General features: G+C 37.0%; 1 protein-coding gene across 2 annotated transcripts in view; it reads right to left on the reverse strand.

The window, feature by feature from the left end:
* LOC122808668 (C-type lectin domain family 4 member E-like) overlaps positions 1 to 21,215 on the reverse strand; it is a 555,751-nt gene that overhangs the window by 450,825 nt on the left and 83,711 nt on the right. The window lies entirely within an intron of this gene.

A 21,215-nucleotide genomic window follows, 5' to 3' on the forward strand; every position in this document is an offset into this window, starting at 1 on the left:
GAAGAGCTAATACCACTACACAGCCTACAGTAAGTGAAGAAGCATGGACGGAATTGAAAAAGTCCCATCACAACAGACTTAAATACAGCACACCCTGACCTTAATTACTGAAGACAATGCCTGCCCTAATACTATACCTTCACACCTATTCTACTTACCCCTACTTCCATAGCTCACCTAAATATGTGAGGTTTTGTAACAAAATTGCACAACTACATGCACTCCTTGATGTCAACCAATAAAGCTAAGAACTGTAGCAAAGAAAGCTCCAGGGTGGGACACAAGTCTATGTACCTCAATAGTTCAGAGTAATGGTGAGTGTGGAAGAGAGGTGAAGAAGAGAGTACAGGCAGGGTGGAATAGGTGGAAAAGAGTGTCAGGAGTGATTTGTGACAGACAGGTACCAGTAAGAGTGAAAGGGAAGGTCTACAAGAGGGTAGTGAGCTATGCTGTATGGGTTGAAGATGGTGGCACTGACAAAAAGGCAGGAGTCAGAGCTGGAAGTGGCAGAGTTAAAGATGTTAAGATTTGCACTGGATGTGACATGGATGGACAGGATTAGGAATCAGTATATTAGATGGTCAGCTCAGGTTGGACTGTTTGGAGACAAAGTCAGAGAGGTGAGATTGCATTGGTTTGGACATGTGCTGAGGAGGGATGCTGGGTATATTGGGAAAAGGATGCTAAGGATGGAGCTGCCAGGTAAGAGGAAGGCCTAACATAAGGTTTATGGATGTAGTGAGAGAGGACATGCAGGTGGTTGGTGTGACAGAGCAATATGCAGAGGACAGAAAAAAATGGAAATAGATGATCCGCTGTGGCGACCCCTAATGGGAACAGCCGAAAGAAAAGAAGATTAATGCAATTCTCCTGTGGGTCTACATTTGACACATTGTTTTGTATTGTGCAGTTTGTTGTTGCTTCTCAGTTTTACAAGATCATTCTTTGATGATTACATTCTTCTAATATGATTGTGCTATGCCTACTAAATTCTATGTGAAAGCACTCCCTAAATGTTCTGTTATAGATAAATAGATACATTTCTGTTTTTAAAGGTATTATACTCAAGGCAGGCATTTTTAGATCCATTGCAATATGAAAAACATAGTATAGCCTAGAATATTAAAAGAACTTTTACACACATGTAAACTGCTGTCTGTTGAAAACAGTATCCTGAGTGATGAGCAATACGGGTAACTGAAGGGCATCTCTGTTACTAATGATTTTCTGGTGTCACAATATCCAAATGCACAGGATATAGGCTGACACAAGGTAGAGAAACATAAAGTAAAATGTTGAAAACATGAGACTCCTTCAAGGATCATTTCTGAAATATTTTACTCAACTGATATGCCAACTCTCTGCATATTGTGATGAACTGTCTTCCACTGTGTTAAACAAAAATGCATGTCTACCAGCAATATTTTGTCAGTTTTGTTACAGCATACAAAATATTTCTTGCAGAAAAGAAAAAAAGAAAAAAAAGTGTTTTTGCAAACCCCACCACCCACCCACATTCCTATTTGGGGAACATTGCATCTACATCTGCTAAATACATTAATTCCACAGCTGTACCATAGTGTGGAAAGGCAACAAATACAATATTCTCACAGAAGCAAGAAGAGCCTTGTAGGTAACGCAATCCTATCAGCTTTCAGTGTACCATGTTTAAGAAAATGTGATGAAAAGATGGTTACTAAAACCATCTTTCCCAAAGTGATGGACATCTGATGATCTGATCATGAGCCAATATGCTGAAGACATAGCCATAATGTCTACTTCTGATAAATATCAAGAAGCCCAGACAAAACTGCAGGAATTTTTTCTTCAAAAAAATGAAGATTATTTAGAGGACTCCGATTTGATACTAAACTCTGTCAAGAGTTTCACTATTCTATTTTGCAGCAACCATTATTTGACCTAACAAGCACCAAATCCACATCACAGCACAAACTTGAGTTAATAGAATATACAGAACAATCAAAAACTTAATAATGATTTCTATTATAAAGTTAATAGCTAGAGTGCATTATATATATTGTCAGAGAAATATGTATTAATATATATGTTTAGTGCTTATTAAAAGCTAAAAGAGTTAACACATTTCATTCTATTTTATGTACAGCTTAATTCTGTATGAAATTATAAGATGCTTTTTCAAACTGCAGTATGCTTTCTGAAATTGCAAGATGCACCCTGACCTAATATTTGCTAGCACACCAAAATTCATGTTATGCCTTTTGGAAATGTACTGAAAAGCAGGTAATTATCTGCTAGGTCAGGAAAATGAATGAATAGTGTATGAATAAAACAATACTGTTTTTCTATAATATGATTGAATATAAGCAATCAGCTCTGTTCGTGTTATGAGAACATGCACAGATGCAGAAAAGAAGAGATACATCAGACAAACGACTGCTTAAAGAATCTGTACTTGCTTTGTGCTCGCATTAGCTATAGTACCTTGAATTGTAACATAATATAGTGGGAAGTTGTATCTAACAAGTGGTCACCAAGGCCACATTGTTTTTCTTAGGAAGTTTTTCATAAAATTGATAGTGCAAGCAGAAAATCATGGACAAACAGCTGCTATAAAGTAATGATGTTAAAACTTGTGATCTGTTATGTCAGCTTGCTAGGCAATGTCTTGTTAGAAAATGTATAAAGATGATCTTACTTCCTGATTTTAGTTAGACAAACTCTGTATTAGCATGTTTTTGTCTCCTTGCTGCAAGATTAAAGTGCCTTAACCTGAACCTGCCGTGTATTGATCATTTTGAAGTTTATTTTTTCCTTTGACAGATTGGCCCTTCGAGCCGGAATACTCTCGCTCTAGCTCAGGTCAGATGGGCCCGGTGGCATGAAACCGAATGGGGAAGAAGCCACATCAGTTCTTCTGCTCTGGAAGACCTCCGACTGAATTGTCATTCAAAAGAGGCCAGCCACTGTTTCTGATCTGCGATTGGAGGATGAGTCAACGGTTCCATCAGTGAGACGGTCAATCATGGAGGCTCAGGTAAGGAGGAATTTACCTTTTCTCTGTTTCAGATCAGGGACTTGTTACAGTATTTGTTTTTGTCAGGGAGATATTGTATAAATCAGGGACAAAAAAGATTGCTGTCTTGTCATAGATCAGGGAAACAGGATAGGTAGGCAGTTATTCTAGATAAACTGTAAAAAAAGAAAATCGTGGTACCACGTGATAAGAAGGATTACATAACAATTTCTAACTAAGTTAAGACAACATGGGAAATAAGTGCACAAAAAGATCCCGAGATCCACCATTAACTGAAGATGCGAAATATATGCAATTACAACGTGCCGATAACGTTAGGTACTATACAAAATGGGTTAATAAATACAATTTTGATGGCAAATTAGACAAACCTTCACTTATCAAACTTGTCAAACAACTTAAAACAGATGCAAAAGGTCAGGTGAAAAAGCAACGCCAATTAGGCATTCCCCAGGCACACAGGTGGCTTGAGGAAGCAGACCGCAGGGAACAAAAGATTAAAAATTCAAAAGCAATGTTTTTAGACAAAGAAGACAATAACCTAGTAGTAGCATCAGCCCCTCCACCCCCTCCGCTTCCCTTACCAGAATATGAAGCGAGTGGACAAGCTGATCCACCTCCGCTATACCCAATTGTCCCTGCAAAATCAAAACCGTTTGTCAGAGATCCTGTCGAGACTAGGTCTCAAACACGTAACTTAAGAGGGGATATTGAATTATATAAAATAAATACAAATTCACAAGCTATGAGTGAAAAAGAGATATGTCCACTCATAGAAGTACCAAATCCACAGGCAGGACAGGCAGGACAGGACCCAACCCTTCTAGTGTATAGACCGTGGACACCGGAAGACACCCGGAAAGCCACAGAAAGAATTCCCCATCCAAAAGTTAATTTTAGAAAATTCCTAGAAGACTTACAGGGCATAAGTTACCATTTAAATGGAGAAGAAGTAGAGAAAGTAGTCAGACAAATCGTAGGTCCAGATTGGCACATGATCAGTGGCAACTGGAATCCCCATGACGCAGAACATAAGCCACTCCCACATAGCAACACAGAACTGGATAACAGAGTGAGAGGTCTGACAGACCGAATCTCTGAGAAATGGAAGCCTAGGGCTGACTGGACATGCATTAATCAATGCATCCAACAGGAAGGTGAAACTGTTGATAGATATTATGCTAGATTATTAGAGTGTTTTAATAACCATTGTGGAATGCAGGTACCTGAAGACCAAACACATGATTCCCCATATGAGCAACAACTAAAAAATGCATTTTTGAAGGGTAGTATTTCACCCATAAGTAGTTTCATTACAAAGCACATGGTAGATCGCTGTACAAGTAGATTACAGTCATTACTTGAATATGCAAGACATGCCAAAAGGCATTTTAATAGCAAAAAGAAAAAGAAAACTCAAGTATTCACAGTAGAAGACGGAGCAGAAGTCTTTGTAGTACAGTCCAGGAAAAAGGGTAAAAAAAAATGCCCAGGGAAACAAACAATCTGATAAGCGATCAGAGGAGTTTGAAGAGAGAAAGAAGAGGGGTAAATGTTTTAAATGCGGGAAAAAGGGACATTTGGCAAGGGATTGCAGGCAAAACAAAAAGGTAGCCATGGAAGATAAGGAGGGTGAGGACTGACTATATGATAGTCAAGAATCACTAAAATGCAAATGTGATAAAAGGAGTAGAAAATGTGATAGAAAAAATAGAGGAAGTACAAGAAATCACCGATGGTGAAGAAAATGAAGTTTTAGACTTGGCATTATTGAGCCTAGAGCTCTATTTAGCAGATACAAAACCGGAAGTTACACTTCTGGTAGAGGAGAGGGAAGTTAAATTCCTGTGTGACTCAGGGGCTTCACGGACCCTGATGCATCTTTCCAAACTACCAGAAAATTCAGAATCACTTGATTACATATTAGTGAAAGCAGCTAATGGACAGCTGTATCGGAAGCCACTCTCCCATAGCATAGCAATAACTGACCCTGTTTCAGGAATGACCCAGAAGAGCAAAATTGTTGTTTCTGCAAAATGCCCAGTAAACCTTTTGGGCAGAGACCTTATGCAGATATTTGGCATAGCAGTAGTTCCAACTATGCAGGGTATAGAAGCACAGTGACAAATGGATACTTTTGCGGTGCGACCGGAGGGTGAACCATTTTATTGGTACAGCCAGGACTTAGTTACAACTGGTCCAGGGGCAGTAATCGAAGAACTGATGAACGTAGCCATCAGTAAATCCCCCTCCCTTGACACTGATAAACAGCATTTGTTGCATTGTACTCTATATACCAAGACCTGATAAAGAATATGAGCAAGAACTGTTTAGAAACCATGCTAACAAATTAGTATTGTATAATCTGTACTGGGACACAGAAGGCAACAGTGTAGTTAGCTGTTCATTGCCCCAGGAATTCCTAGCACTTTATAAATCTAATTGATTACCACATGTTAGTTTAACTAAAGACAAGAATGTGAAGTGGGCAGACCTAAGAAAAAAAGTCACAAGGTGGGAAAAACAGACAGAATTGGAACTGTCAGAACAGGGAGTACAAAAGCAGAAGTTGAATTGGATAACACAGACACACCCAGCTGTGCACTTGCAGGCAAGTGAGGACAGCTGAATAGCACTCTTACTACAGGAAGAAAAAAAAGCATTACGAGGCATACCAAAGACTCTCTGGTCAACAGGGAAATTAGATGTAGGACTTATTCGTACAGTAGGACCAGTTACTATCACGCCAAAGTCAGCATTTAGACCTCAAAAGAGACAGTATCTCTTAAGAAAGGATGCAGAAGTAGGAATCAAACCTATAATAGCAGCCTTACTTAAGGAAGGAGTCTTGATAGAATCTCCTGATTCACCGTGTACTACACCCTTATTTCCTGTTAGGAAAGCAAATGGAGAATGGCGAATGGTCCAAGATTTACAAGCTGTAAATGATGCCGTTATACCTAGAGCACCTACGTTGCCAGATCCACACACATTATTAAATGATTTGAAGCCTCAACAGAAGTATTTTTCTGTGGTAGATATTAGCAATGCGTTTTTCTCAATACTGATACACCCTGATAGCCAACATTGGTTTGCATTTACGTTTCAGGGGAAAAAGGTATACATACACGCGACTACCACAGGGATATTGTGAGAGCCCAACAATATTCGCACAGGAGATGGCAAGTAACTTGGCGGGATTTATCCCACCAAAAGGCAGCCAGATTTTACTTTATGTAGATGACATTCTGCTGGCAGCCCCCACCCAGCAAGAATGCAGAGAAGATACCATAGCCTTATTACAATTTCTAGCCACTCAAGGACACAAAGTAAACAAAAACAAACTGCAGCTTTGGAAAAAGCAAGTTAAATACCTGGGATATGTAATATCCAAAGAAGGCATAATATTAAATGAAGACAGGAAAACAGCAATATTACAAGCACCCAAACCGACTACCAAGAAGGAAATGATGTCCTTCCTAGGTACGACTAATTTTTGTCGGAGTTGGATTCCAAACTATGCCTTGGAGTCTGCTCCACTGACCAACTTAATATGCAAGAAGCCTATGGCAGCACAAGATTCATTACAATGGACACCAGAAGCAGAATCAGCTTTCTGCAAATTGAAACAACTGATAGCATCCTCATTAGTTTTAGGATTACCGAACTATCATAAACGATTTTTCCAAACTGTAGATTGTAAGCAAGGCTATATGACATCAGTGTTAACACAGCAACATGGGGACAAACAACGCCCCATAGCTTACTATTCATCTCAGCTAGACCCAGTGGCGCGATCCTTGCCCCACTGTATACAAGCAGTAGTTGCAGCTGCAATGGCAGTACAGGCTTCAGCCTCAGTAGTGTTATTCCACCCTCTCACATTGAGAGTGCCTCATGCTGTCGCGATTATTTTACTGCAAGAAAAAGTGGCATATCTTTCTCCTGCTAGGCATCTTTCCTGTATGACTATACTGCTGAGCCAACCTCATATGACAAGTGAACGATGCACAACTTTGAATATGTCAACCTTGCCCCCAACCCCTGCAGATGGCAAACCACACTGCTGCCTGCAGGAGATTGAGCAAAAGACACTGCCTAGAAAAGATCTCACGGATGTTCCCTTGGATGATGCCGAGATGACATACTATGTGGACGGCTCATGCAAAAAGGGTCCTACAGGACAGAATCTAGTAGGGTATGCAGTAGTTTCTGATACTGAGATTTTAGAAGCAAAGTCTTTACCACACAACTTATCTGCACAAGCAGCAGAATTGATTGCTTTGACAAGAGCATGTACCTTGGCAAAGGGTAAATGTGCAAACATTTTTATTGACAGCCAATACGCTTTTTCTACTGTACATGTATTTGCACAGCAGTGGAAAAATAGAGGAATGATAACATCTACTTGTAAACCGATTAATCATGTGCAATTTATTTTAGATTTGTTAGAATCTATTCAGTTACCTCAGAAAGTAGCTATTTGTAAATGCATAGCTCATACCATGCAACAGGACAGGATTTCAAAAGGTAATGTGAGAGCTGATACAGCTGCAAAGCAGGCAGCTTCAGCTTCAGAAGTATTTCTTTTGAGTGAGGAATTACAACCTTCTGAGATTTTAGATTTAGAAATGTTAAAAACAATGCAGACACTTGCTACAAATGTAGAGAAACAAAAATGGATAAAACGAGGAGAAATTCTTGAGAAAGGGCTGTACATCTCCAAAGAAAGAAAACCAATTTTGCCGTCTAACTCATTTAGATATGCAGCTTTGTTGAGCCATGGGCAGTGCCATGTCTCAACAGGGGGGATGGTACAGTTAGTGAATTGAGTGTTTACAACGTATGGATTTACAAACTACACATAAAAGTTTTGTGCAGCATGCCATGTTTGTAACAGGCATCATGCACAGGGGGCACTGAAGCCTAAGCAAGGGAGTTTCCCTACATCACCGTACCTGTTCCATACTATCTGTATGGATTTCATAGAACTAAACAAATGCGAAAATAAAAAGTACTGCCTTGTCATTATAGATATGTTTTCCAAATGGGTGGAAGCTTTTCCGACCAAAAATCCAGATGCAGCTACTGTTGCAAAAGACCTCATTAAAGAAATTATTCCTAGATTTGGCATACCGGAAAAGATCTATAGTGACAATGGCACACACTTTGTAAATCAAACTATACAACAATTGAGCCGTTATTTCGGGATTTCCTTGAAAAACCATTGTGCATACCACCCCCAATCTGCAGGATTAGTAGAGAGGCATAATGGGGTTCTGAAAAATAAGCTTAGGAAATTGATTAGTGAGACACAGAAGAACTGGGTGCACTGTCTGCCTCTGGCACTGTTGAGCATGAGAACTGTTCCAAATGCAAAAGGGTTAACTCCTTCTGAAATACTGTTTGGGAGGGCATATTATATACCTCAGTGGAAACCTCTCATGCCTGCAGACCAGGATGCCAACAGTTCACTTGCAGAGTATATGGGGAGACTTCTGAATAACAAACAACTTCTGCAGTTAAATTCTGTTTCAGATAAAGAACAGACCAGACCATCGGAAGCAGTAGTACAACCAGGGTCGTGGATCTGGGTGAAGGTCGTGAAGAAAAGAAATTGGAGTTCTCCGAAGTGGGAAGGACCGTTCCAAGTTTTGCTGGCAACACTCACTGCAGTCAAGATAGCTGAACGTTTGTCCTGGATCCATTAGACGCACTGCAAACTGGTCAAGAACTTTGAACTGGACTAAAACCTTGTTACTGTTATACAATGAAAACAAAATGACCAAGTATAGAGTAAGCAGGGATACAGAACAACCTCAGAAAAATTGCATGATTATCCTGTTAGCTATACTGGTAACAATAATATTTTTGCTGTGGCCTTTCCTTTTTCCAGCGACATGAGTTGAACTGAACAAACATGATGCACTACTCATAGACAGGCACCCAAACTTTAACACTTACCAAGCAATTAAATATGTGTATGCTGAAACTTTTAATGTCTCGAACTGCTGGATTTGCACAGCTATACCAACAGCATATGGGGGATTATTAATGACTGCTGTCCCCCTAGGGGTCAATGAGACCTCGGAAAATTTGATTTTTGATACTATATCTGTAAAATCACAGGACAAAATAGCATTGTACCAACCTGTTACACAAAAAGGAATTGTATGTTTTTATAAAAATGACACTATTCAGATGGGTTGGAGCAATTCCAATGTGACTGTTTCTTATAAATGTTATATCAAGACTAATAAGGCAGAAACTATTTGTAATACAAACTATGACTCATATCTTGAAAAAATGCAAAAAACTGTTAGTGAAATACAGCATAATCCTGTGATAAAAAAATGTTTCATGCAGGGCAAGCATATATCAATACTAAAGTAGAGAATTGTTATTTTGTTTGTGGGAAAATGGCATACAAATGGCTACCTGAGAATTGGTCCGGCAGTTGTTTTTTGGGGTACCTGGTTCCGGCCATATGACACACTGCAGCTTTGCCTCGAGGAAAAATTCAAAACGTCAGAGAGGTCAGCAGTAAACCTGGAAATCCAATCAAGAGACCCGAGAATCCAGTGGGACGAATCGAAGCAGGATGGAGAAACCATAATTCCATGAAAAACAAAGATATACTAACACACATGGATTTGAGTGACACTATTATATCATGGGCAGGCATAGCCCCTGAATATGGCGCAGTAAAATCGATTTGGGAGCTGAGAAAACTGTCCAAACTTCTTGAAGTTATGAGCAATGCAACTTTTTCTGCTCTCGAATGAATGACTGATGAACTAAACGCTATGAGAACTGTGGTGCTTCAAAACCGCATGGCTCTCGACTTCACCCTAGCGCGAGAGATGGTATGTGTGCTTTAATCAAAGAAGAATGCTGTTTGTATATTCCTGACAACCAGCATGAGATAAACGACCATCTTGAGGTGATCCAGCAAGTGTCAACCATGATCAAACCAGGCCCAACCTTTCTGACGAACTTTTTCCAGAATTTGTTTGGGGGGGGTGAGGTTCCATCCTAATGAACATCCTGATTGCCATTTGTGTGGAATTACTCCTATTAGGAGCATGCATCTGTTGTGGTATTCCCTGCATGAAAAAGTTAATCAAAGATTTTATAGACATGTCAATTTCTGAGACTTTGTATGAAAGTACTGAAATTAAAGAGTTGTTGAAAACTGAAATGCTTTCATAAGTCTAAACTAAATGACTCTCTTAACTGCAAATCCGAAATTGAAGAGGTTAGTAGAAGAAGCAAACTGTTTATGCTTTTGAAAATAGAATAAAAAGTATTAACAGGGGGGAAATGTTAGAGAAATATGTATTAATATATATGTTTAGTGCTTATTAAAAGCGTTAACACATTTCATTCTATTTTATGTACAGCTTAATTTTGTATGAAATTATAAGATGCTTTTTCAAACTGCAGTATGCTTTCTGAAATTGCAGGATGCACCCTGACCTAGTATTTGCTAGCACAGCAAAATTTATGTTATGCCTTTTGGAAATGTACTGAAAAGCAGGTGATTATCTGCTAGGTCAGGAAAATGAATGAATAGTGTATGAATAAAACAATACTGTGTTTTCTATAATATGATTGAATATAAGCAATCAGCTCTGTTTGTGTTATAAAAAGATGCACAGCTGCGGAAAAGAAGAGATACATCAGGCAAAAGACTGCTTAAAGAATCTGTACTTGCTTTGTGCTCGCATTAGCTATAGTACCTTGAATGGTAACATAACATAGTGGAAAGTTGTATCTTACCGGTGGTCACCAAGGTCACGTTGTTTTTCTTAGGAAGTTTTTCATAAAATTGATAGTGCAAGCAAAAAATCATGGTCAAAAAGCTGCTATAAAGTAATGATGTTAACACTTGTGATCTGTTACGTCAGCTTGGTAGGCAATGTCTTGTTAAAGAATGTATAAAGATAATCTTACTTCCTGATTTTAGTTAGACAAACTCTGTATTAGCACGTTTTTGTCTCCTTGCTGCAAGATTAAAGTGCCTTAACCTAAACCTGCCGTGTAGTGATAATTTTGAAGTTTTATTTTCCTTTGACACATATATATATATATATATATATATATATATATATATATATATATATATATATTATTTAAATCATATCTTTTTCCCCCTTTAAGGGAAATGGCAGCACATGCATCTTAAACGGATGTCAGACACACTACTGCTTGCCTCTGACCCCCGCTTGTGTCATCTTGCTTAGGCAAAACCCCATGAAGACCTGTGATTGCTGCCTAAGTAGAGGGAGTGGCTGCAGTTCAATAAATGCAGTCTCTTTGGCTACATCTTTGTCATTCACAGTCAGCTAAGTGATATATTCTTTAGCAATTGAAATCGCTCACTCTGAGTGCATTTAAAAACAGTTGTTAAGGACTTGTTGTTGCTGCCTGGCAGTTGCTCTGTTCCATTGATTGTTTCAACTGCTGGGGGTCAGACCCTGATGGATCAACAGCAGCAGCCGCATTTTGGTGTGTGGGGCCTCAATAAGAAAGACTGACAAGGTAGAAAAAAAGAACAACAAGTAAGTGGGGGGAGGTTGCTTACTAGTATTCTTGTGCATACATGGGCAAACTACTGAAAAGTTTGTAGGGGGAACTATTCATTCTGGTATCATTTGAGTGCATTTGCATACATAATGGACAAATTACTGAAAGGGTCATTAGGGGAAATGATTTATTTTAGCATGCTTTGAGTGCTTGTACATACATGGACAAGGGGCCATTGGGAGGAAATGTTTCATTTTAGTCCTTGTGCACACACAGACAAATTAGTGAAAAGATCTTTGATGAAAATGATTCATTGTGATGTCAGACTGTCAGTAAAAGTGCATGTATATACATGAGCAAACATCTTTTGGGGAAATTATTCATATTTGCACTCTTCAGGCTACAAACCCTAAACTTTCTACTCCATTTGCCCCTGACTGACCCCCTCCTGTTCTTCTTCCTGTTTCCTTCTAAAGGTATTACACCTAGCGAACTACATAGTAAAACAATACTCATCATGGGTCGCCTTTCTCCCAAAACAAAATTGAAACTACCTGATATTTGTAATTCAGACTGCCTATGACTATGAATGTTCTTTGTAACTATTTTTGTAATTTCAGAGTGCCTATGACTTTGCATGCTCATTTATATTCCCTATGTAACTACCTCATTATTTGTAATTCTGAGTGCCTATGACTTTGTATGTTCATTGAAATTATTTTTTGTATTTCACAGTTCCTAAAACTTTGCATGTACATTTATATTACCTTGTAATCAAAATATTTGAACTGTAATAATTCCTTGTTTTGGAGCTTTTCTCCCCGGGCCTCCACTGAAAGCGGGCTACCAACACCCAGTGGACCTCCCCGGTAATCAAACTGAAATAAATAAATAAATAAATTTGAGTGGTTGTGCATATATGGACTATTGAAGAGGGTGTTGGGGGAATTATTCATTTTGGTGTCACTTTAGTGGTTGCATATATATATATAAACAACTAATGAATGGGGGTCTTTGTGGGAAATTATTCATTTTAATTCTTACTTGAACAATGTCTTGTATTGTAGCTTGAATACCAACTGTTTAAATGGTATGGAAGACCCTGGAACATATGATTATGTGTCCAATCGTGTTTTAAAACTTCATGCAACAAAACTATAATGTTATAAAAATAATAAACATAATAGAGTGCAATGTCCAAAACACGGCCAAAGGCTACATTCATAAAATTCAGTGAAAAGAACTCCTTCAGTGATAAAATGGCATAAAACTTTTACTGGAACATAGCAACAAACTGGTAAACACTTTCACAAGTATAATCTCGATTCATCAGACCATTTAATTAGCATTCATGACATCAGCATTTTTAAAAAATTCACTGTCCAACAAAAAACGTATATACTGAAATGCCCACTTAGAACACAAGGTTAATTATATAAACCTCATCTAGGTTATATTAAAATAAGATTAGAAGATAAATATGTAAGGGACATGGACAGTACCCCTGGAGTGAATTTATGGTTCCCCATCCATTTATCCAAATTCTTTTTGAAGATAGTGAGGGATGTGCTTTGTTTTATGAAGATGGGAAGTTTATTCCCTAGACAAGGTAGCCTTTGAGATATGAATCTGCCTCTCCAGCAAGTTCTATTAAAGTCACAAATAAGGTTCAGGTCTATGGAAAGTGTTGCCCTTGTATACTTTTTTTTTTGTGAATATGTACAATTTTCATCAGGGCTGGATCATAGAATGCCTTGTAGGTCATGCATAAGTCCCCTCTCGATAAACGATTTGAGACGGAGTAAAGGGATAGGGCCTATAGTGGGTCTGCATATGATATATGTCTTACACTTTGTATTTTTTTAGTGCAAAACCACTGGGGGAACTCCAGTTGGTATACGTGTCTGGTTAAGTACATGTAGAAGAACACTATACTTGATTATGGGCATGATGAGGGCCAGCTACAACAGCACTATGACTTCCTTTGATCTTCAGGCCGTGCCTTTACTTATACGTTGCGCCACACAGAAACATTTCCTTACCTACTGTAGCTACCTAGTGGTCAAAGCTTAGGTTACTAAAGAAAATTGTGACTATTCATTCAGTTTTAAAATCCTTAGCTGTACTCTTGGTAGTGTTTATAATAGCAGTAACAAATAAGCGTACTCTTTGTAAGATGATTATACATTTACCTTATTTTACTTATGTATCTCATTAGTATTGTGATTACTAAAAAGCACATTCTTCACTAACCATTTCTTCCAGTTGTTACAAGATTGTTCGTCATATATCTAAGGCCCTGTGAAGTTTTTTGCTTCATATTCTCTGTAACGGATATAAAACTAGAAAGACAATCTGGTTACCCAAAGAAATAATACAAAATAATATGACTGATTTACCCCTTTTTGTCTTTCTTATGTCTCCAACCTTTCAGAATTTTTCTGAGTCTGATTCATAACATGTAGTGACCCTGAGAACTACTGTTATGCTGAGCAGACATTCATCCTTTCAGCCACACTGTGAATGATAATTTTCATTCATTATCATCAACAACTTTTTTTCCCATTTTTCTACATGGGGACAGAGTATTGCATCAACTGTTTCCATCTCTCTTGATTCAATGCACCTCTCCAACCTTCTTCTTGACTGACATAGGCCTTCTGTTATGCAAGTCATCCAACTTTTTGCTGAATCTTCTTCACCAAATCATCATCTTCTTTCTGGAGCATGTGCCTGGAGTATTATACTCTTGTCTCTTTGACTTTCTCTTCTGCTCTGTTGTCATCATTTGAGTTACATACAAGTTGTCACAGGACAACTTGTCAAATGAAACAAAAAAGCTTGGACAGCTGATCAAAAAGCAGCTGAATGAATGTACAGGCTTTTTTTCTTTTCTTTTTGAGATCTCAGTAGAGTCTGGGTTTGTGAATTTGTTCTTTCACCACTGTAGTGCGATCTCAGAGTTTTATAATTAGCAGAGGATGTGGGGTGACATCCCCCCATAGGGAAAATGCAGGGAAGGCTTACCCACCTGTAAAAACACTGTCTTTCATTTTTAACAAACAAAAACGGCAGTCCAGTAGGCAAACTCCACCTGAAGAAATAGTGATACGATATCACTCAAAACAGCTCACAATAAGGCTCCAATGCTCAAATCCACAAAACAGCAGTTTATTGACTTTAACGCCACACAATTTTACACACAAGCATATGACTTCATCAGACAAAGACTCAGTAAATCACACAGGTTTAAATACTAAAATAATTACACACTTGACTCCCAATTAAATAATTAGTCACATTTAAAGCCACACAATAAATGTCATAAAATCCTATTCATTTTCATGTATACTAAAAAATTTTTTTTAAAAAACAACCATAAAACCCAAGCATATTAAAACAAAGGAGGCAATAGTGTTGTGCATATATACATATTCGTATATCTAAGATTTTACAAAATACTTGCTGTTATTATATACCAGATCTATGTTAATGTATAGTAAATAAATATTTCAAATTCTGTCAGATTTGAGCTTTAAATATGGAATAATGGACACAGAATCATTAAGCCCAGGAAATCTATTAGATTCTAACAAAATTTGCCAGTATGTTTCCCTATGGGATAATAGTACCTTCCCTATGGGATAAAAGTGTCTTTCATTTTTGTTTTCATTTTCAATAGGCAGCTCTTCGACCAGTTGTGCTTGTTGAGTTCCCTTCGTTTCTTCCTCTGTCCCACATTGTGCATGCTGCCACCCATTTCAGGCACTTCACTTCTATCATCTCTTGCTTGGTCAACAGCTCTGCCTTCACTGCCTTAGCTTCTGTACCATACAGTAACACTAGTCACACCTCTATTTTTCACACCATCGTTTTCAGTTTCTTTGGCATTCTTCTGTCACACACTGTATTGGACAATCTTTGTCAGTCGGTTGCAGTCCTTCTGATTTATTGCCAAATATCAGTCACTGCATGGACGTAATATGTAATGTCCAGTGGCCATTGGAAGTTGTTCTCTTGCTGTTTCTATCTATACAAGTCCAGAATAATGCATTAACTGTTCCAGACATGAAGCATATTTTCTAAAAGTATTTCTGTAGGAACTATATAAAAGGTATAATGAAAAGCTGAAAGTCCATAGACAAACTCCTCCATCCAAGACAGAAATATTCATTGGAACCTGAAGTATATGTGCAAAGTTGAAGTTTTCACAGCCTGCATTAACTGGAACATATTCATTGTGTCCACATCACCAAAAAATAACACAAATTGCTATCAGATCAGCCTGGATGTGATGCTGTATCACTTCAGTGGAAATCAGTGCAGATGATATTCCTAAGCCAAACTCTACATATCACAGGGGCGCTTTTCTTCCCATCCACACCGAATAAGGATACCACTAGGTCCCCTTAGGCTCCATCAAGTTTTAATCTCTGAAGCTTCAGCAGAACACAAAAAGGTGGTCAAAAGTTTAGCTCAATAACTTCAGCTCAATCAACATCACTCTTCATGTAAAGGGCTCTGCCATTAAATTCACGTTACTAATTTAACAATAACTTATGCCTGGTTGAGGACAATGTTGGTAAGCCAGCATTCCCCACACAAATCCATTTACAGGAAGGAAAAAAAAAACTGAAATGTATTTATTTATGTAGTTATGTGTATGTGTATGTACTTATTTATGTATTATAAATTATTAACTAAGATAGAGCACTGATCGCAAGTGACTAATTTCAGTCACCCCAGATTACTTATCTTTTTAAATAATGACTGTACACTTGCTAACTTCTTGTTTAATATTCATTTTCTAATGTATTTTCTGGATGGCTTCCTTATATACTGCACATGTATTGGGCACGTACATTCCAATACCTGTATAGAAGAGCAAAACACAATGTATAATGAAGCTCTTAACACTTTTTTTTTATTTTGGGGGAATCTAATGAGTATCCATGCGTCCTTCAATTTATGTGAGAATGCATGTGGACTTCTAATGGCCCACTGTGAGTATGCATTTATTTATATATATATGTATGTATTTACTTATCTATGCATGTATGTTAGTGTTTGAGGATGGTGAAAGTTTGTTTTTTATGCTATGCATGATCTGAGGTTTGTTTCATCTGCTTAGTAGTCTGGGGGACATAGTGACTATAACTTTTTATTTTATTTTTTTGTAATTGCTATATCTGCCTGGACATATTCAAGTGTGCAATGCTGGATTTACAATGTGCACCCTAATTGTTTTGCCCAGTCAGCATGCACATTGAACAATATGAATTATATTTTATTGTATAATGCCTCATGTACGTTAATTCCACTATTGAATAGCTGCAGAGAAAAGAGAAAATCACTCATAAAAGGAAATGATTCCCAGCACTCAAATACAACGTGCATAATCACTGATTCCTTATTTACAACAGCAATATACTGTTCAACATCAGGGATTTAAAAATGAAAAGTTTGAAATTTGTCTACTTTATATTTGGCGAAGTGTAGCGTATACCTTGACAATACCAGCCTAAGAAATGTTTTAATAATAAAAATCACATATTCTATAATAGGTTCATAGGTCGGTACTAGGCTATCAGCCCTAGGGCCTGTACAAGCCTAGCCATAACAATTCCCTGGCTATTTCTTCCCACAATATTTACTTTGTTTTTTTTATAAAAACATTTTGAAAATAGCAACTGTGACTTTAAACTGCATGTTCAAGTTTTTCTCTGCTTTTATTCATTTTGTATTAGTAGTAGTAGTAGGGAGAAGTAAAGAAGTCGGGTTTTTTTCCTTCTCCTTTTACAACTTTTATCGACTATACCCTACTGCTTGGTTGTTCCCTTAGCCAGATTTTCAGATCATCCTTATTTATTTTGCATAGACAGGAGTAGTAGCAGAAATAAACCTGATGTTTATTAATACAAAAAATGTATATGTAAAACAAAAAAAAAAAAACAAAAACAAAAGTCTTGCTGACTTATCTGTCATTTTCAGAGCACACTGCATTGCTAATTTACTTTTCTCCATGGTTCTGTCAACAACCTGCCTTGGTGTTCTGAATTAAATGAGTCCATCTTCTTTATGATGCTGTAGTGGAATGTTCATTGTACATCAATAGGCCTATTATATATACATTATTAGGCTCTGATAGCCATTGCTACTTTGCTGGACTCTTTTCTTTTCACTACTTATGAGATTTCCTGCTATCACTGTCACCTTATTACATAGTCTGCAATGAGATTATGGCATAAAGTGAGGTTCAGAGCATGTAATAGGATGAGGGGTACCTGTCATGGTTTCATTATGTCCTTTATTGCATCTAATCTCTGCAGAAATATATGATTACCAAAAACACATGGACAATACAGGCATTACCTTATCTCCAAAACCCACATCTTCCTCACTTGACTTTTTACTTTTTTCAATTTTTTTTTTTATTAAATTTACAACAACAACACAACTTGAACATCTATATACATAGAAAGGGAAGGCTTTCTGCATTCCCACTGACCTGGTCACTGTCCTAAGTAGTACAACGTATTTGGCCTACAATACAAACGCTTGTTCTTAATGTAACAACACTGCTGTATTACCAGAAACAAAAGGGATGAGAGGCTGCCGATGCTGCTACTTGCGGATTTACTTATATTATATTTACCTTTCTTGTTCCCTTCACCATCTGTAATGGGTTACTCAGTGACTTTCCTTCCTGTGACTATCAAGTGTTATAAAATGATTAAGGGTTACAATCTACTGACCCGCTCATAATTCTTTGTACTACATGAAGAGTTACCTTCTCCATGTACTGCAAATTAACCAAAAGTAAGATTAAAAAAAGTAAAAAATGTTGTTCTGTCTTTGAAAGACAGTAAAGCAGTGGGGAAGTGCTCAATGTCTTATGTATTCCCTGTAAAAGGGGACCCATTTAATTCAAAATATTTTGTGTACTTCAGAAGACAGCAGGCAGAAAGGGGAGCTAGAATGAAACCATTTCATATCCTGCTTCTGGTGTTTTCTGGTCAGCATTGTCTGCTTTAGGAAACCAAACAAACTTCAAACAAAATAAGATAAAATAACACCAGAATGAAAACAGTAAAATCCAACACCAGGACAGTAAATTTGCAGTTAAGCACTTTCATTCACTTTATTAACAATGAGCTTCTTCAGAACAAAGTACCTTACACAATTGGACCTTTTATAAACACTAATCAAGTAAATTAATTGTCACATGACATACCCAACAGGATTTCGGTATAATGTACAATAATTAAATATCTAAATAATCAATTGATAACTTGTACAACTTGTTAACATGTTTTCTTATAAAAAAGACATATATTGCCTATAAATAAAAATAATAATAATAGTAAAAATAATAAAGTAAATAAGAAAAGTATATATATACGTATATATACCTAATGTATATATAAATATAGCTGTATAAATTAGTGTGTGTGTGTGTGTGTGTGTGTGTGTGTGTGTGTGTGTGTGTGTGTGTGTGTGTGTGTGTGTGTGTGTGTGTGTGTGTGTGTGTATGAAAACACCTTACAGTTAACTGCCTATTCCTAGCCAATATTAAAAAACATTTAATATTAATGGTGGCATTAAGGCCAGGAGTTTGGTCAGCAACCAACATAATCTGCCATAAACTTTCTCGACACTCCAGAAAAGTCTTGTAGTCATCTATAAATAAGCCTGAGTTTACCTTATCTAACACAAAAAAAGAACACTTCTTAAACAAGGGACACTCTGTAGCATGAACAGCCAATGCATTAGTGCCATCTTTCTTTCTAATGGCTAAACAATGTTCATAAATTATTTTTGAACTTTGTTAAAAATCTGAACCTGACTACTACTTTTTTAAAGTTCACAGTTGGTGGTTTTGGTAAGTCCATTGATTTTTTGGACATACATCTAACTTTTAACACTTTTGTTTAAAGTTTTAAGAGTCAGATTTTTAGGAAAACCACCTTTGTGAATCAATATCTGCACAAGGACAGTCTACATCCTACACACATGAAAGGTAGAGTAGTGAAAGGCCAGTTTATATGCATAAGCAGGTTAACAAGTGAGCATTTTGTTTTCCTGCATGAGGTGGTTAAACTAACACAGTTTTTTGTTGAAAGAGGATATGATTTGGTTTGGCTTAACAAAATAATTCAGGAAGTCATGGGGCTTAGGAACACTTCAGCCCGTCCCATTTTAAGCATTGATGATACCTCTAGGGGGGTGTCTATCAGCGCACAACACAATGATTCTTCCAAATTTTCTTTGGCTTTTCCTATTCCCATCTGTAATGAGATGGTCTACATTAGAAGAGTTTTATTAGACCACTGGAAAGTTATGGTGGGGAATTTGGAACTTATAAAGGCTGTGGGGGATAGACCTTTCTTTACTTATAAAAAGATTACTAACATTAAGTCAATTTTGGAGAACAACAGCAAAAAAGTGGGTTTTAATATAACATCACACACCATTGGAAGTTTTTCTTGGGACGTTGTAAACAATGTAGATTTATGAGCAACATGTCTAGCATTGAATTTAAACACATTGCAAGGACTGTTTGGTCCAATGGATATTACACCTGTAACACAACCAATGTTGTTTACTGTGCTAAGTGTGACACGTGATAAGTTTTACATTGGCAAGACCATTATAGCTCTTAACAAAAGAATTTATGAACATTATTTAGCCATTAGAAAAAAAGATGGCACTAATGCGTTGGCTGTTCAGGCTACAGAGTATCCCTTGTTTAAGAGGTTTTCTTTTTTTGTGTTAGAGAAGGTAAACTCAGGTTTATTTATAGGTGACTACAAGACTTTTCAGGAGTGTCAAGAAAGTTTATGGCAGATTATGTTGATTGTTGACCACACTCCTGGCCTTAATGCCACCATTAATATTAAATGTTTTTTAATATTGGCTAGGAATAGGTAGTTAACTGTAAGGTGTATTCATAGACACACACACACACACACACACACACACACACACACACACACAAATTTATACAGCTATATTTATATATACATTAGGTATATATACATATACTCAGACTTTGTATATACTTTTCATATTTACTTTATTATTTTTACTATTATTATTATTTTTATTTATAGACAATATATGTCTTTTTTATATGAAAACGTTAACAAGTTATACAAGTTATCAATTGATTATTTAGATATTTAATTATTGTACATTATACCGAAATCATATTGGGTATGCCATGTGACTTAATTAATTTAATTGATTAGTGTTTATAAAGGGTCCAATAGTGTAAGGTACTTTGTTCTGAAGAAGCTCATTGTTAATAAAGTGAGTGAAAGCGCCTAACTGAAAATTTACTGTCCTGGTGTTGGATTTTACTGTTTCCATTCTGGTGTTATTTTATCTTATATTGTCTGCTTTAGTGAAGACCTGACCTTAACAACACTTAGAAGGGGGGGTGCTTAACAATTGTTATATATCCCTCCAAGCGTTGTTAAGGTTGGGTCTCATGTTATAGCAATTATGAATCAGGATAAAATGTTGCCATTTTTTGAGCATAATGATTTTCTACAGCTAATTCCATGTTGGCATGTTAATTTATTACATCCTAGAGTCATATAGTTATTGGCTGAATAGCAAAATAACTGTAAAGTTAAGTGGAATCCAAAACACAGTGGAGGAAAGC

This window comes from Protopterus annectens, chromosome 8.part0, assembly GCF_019279795.1.
Source record: "Protopterus annectens isolate FY-2018-M chromosome 8.part0, PAN1.0, whole genome shotgun sequence".
Lineage (NCBI taxonomy): Eukaryota > Metazoa > Chordata > Ceratodontiformes > Protopteridae > Protopterus > Protopterus annectens.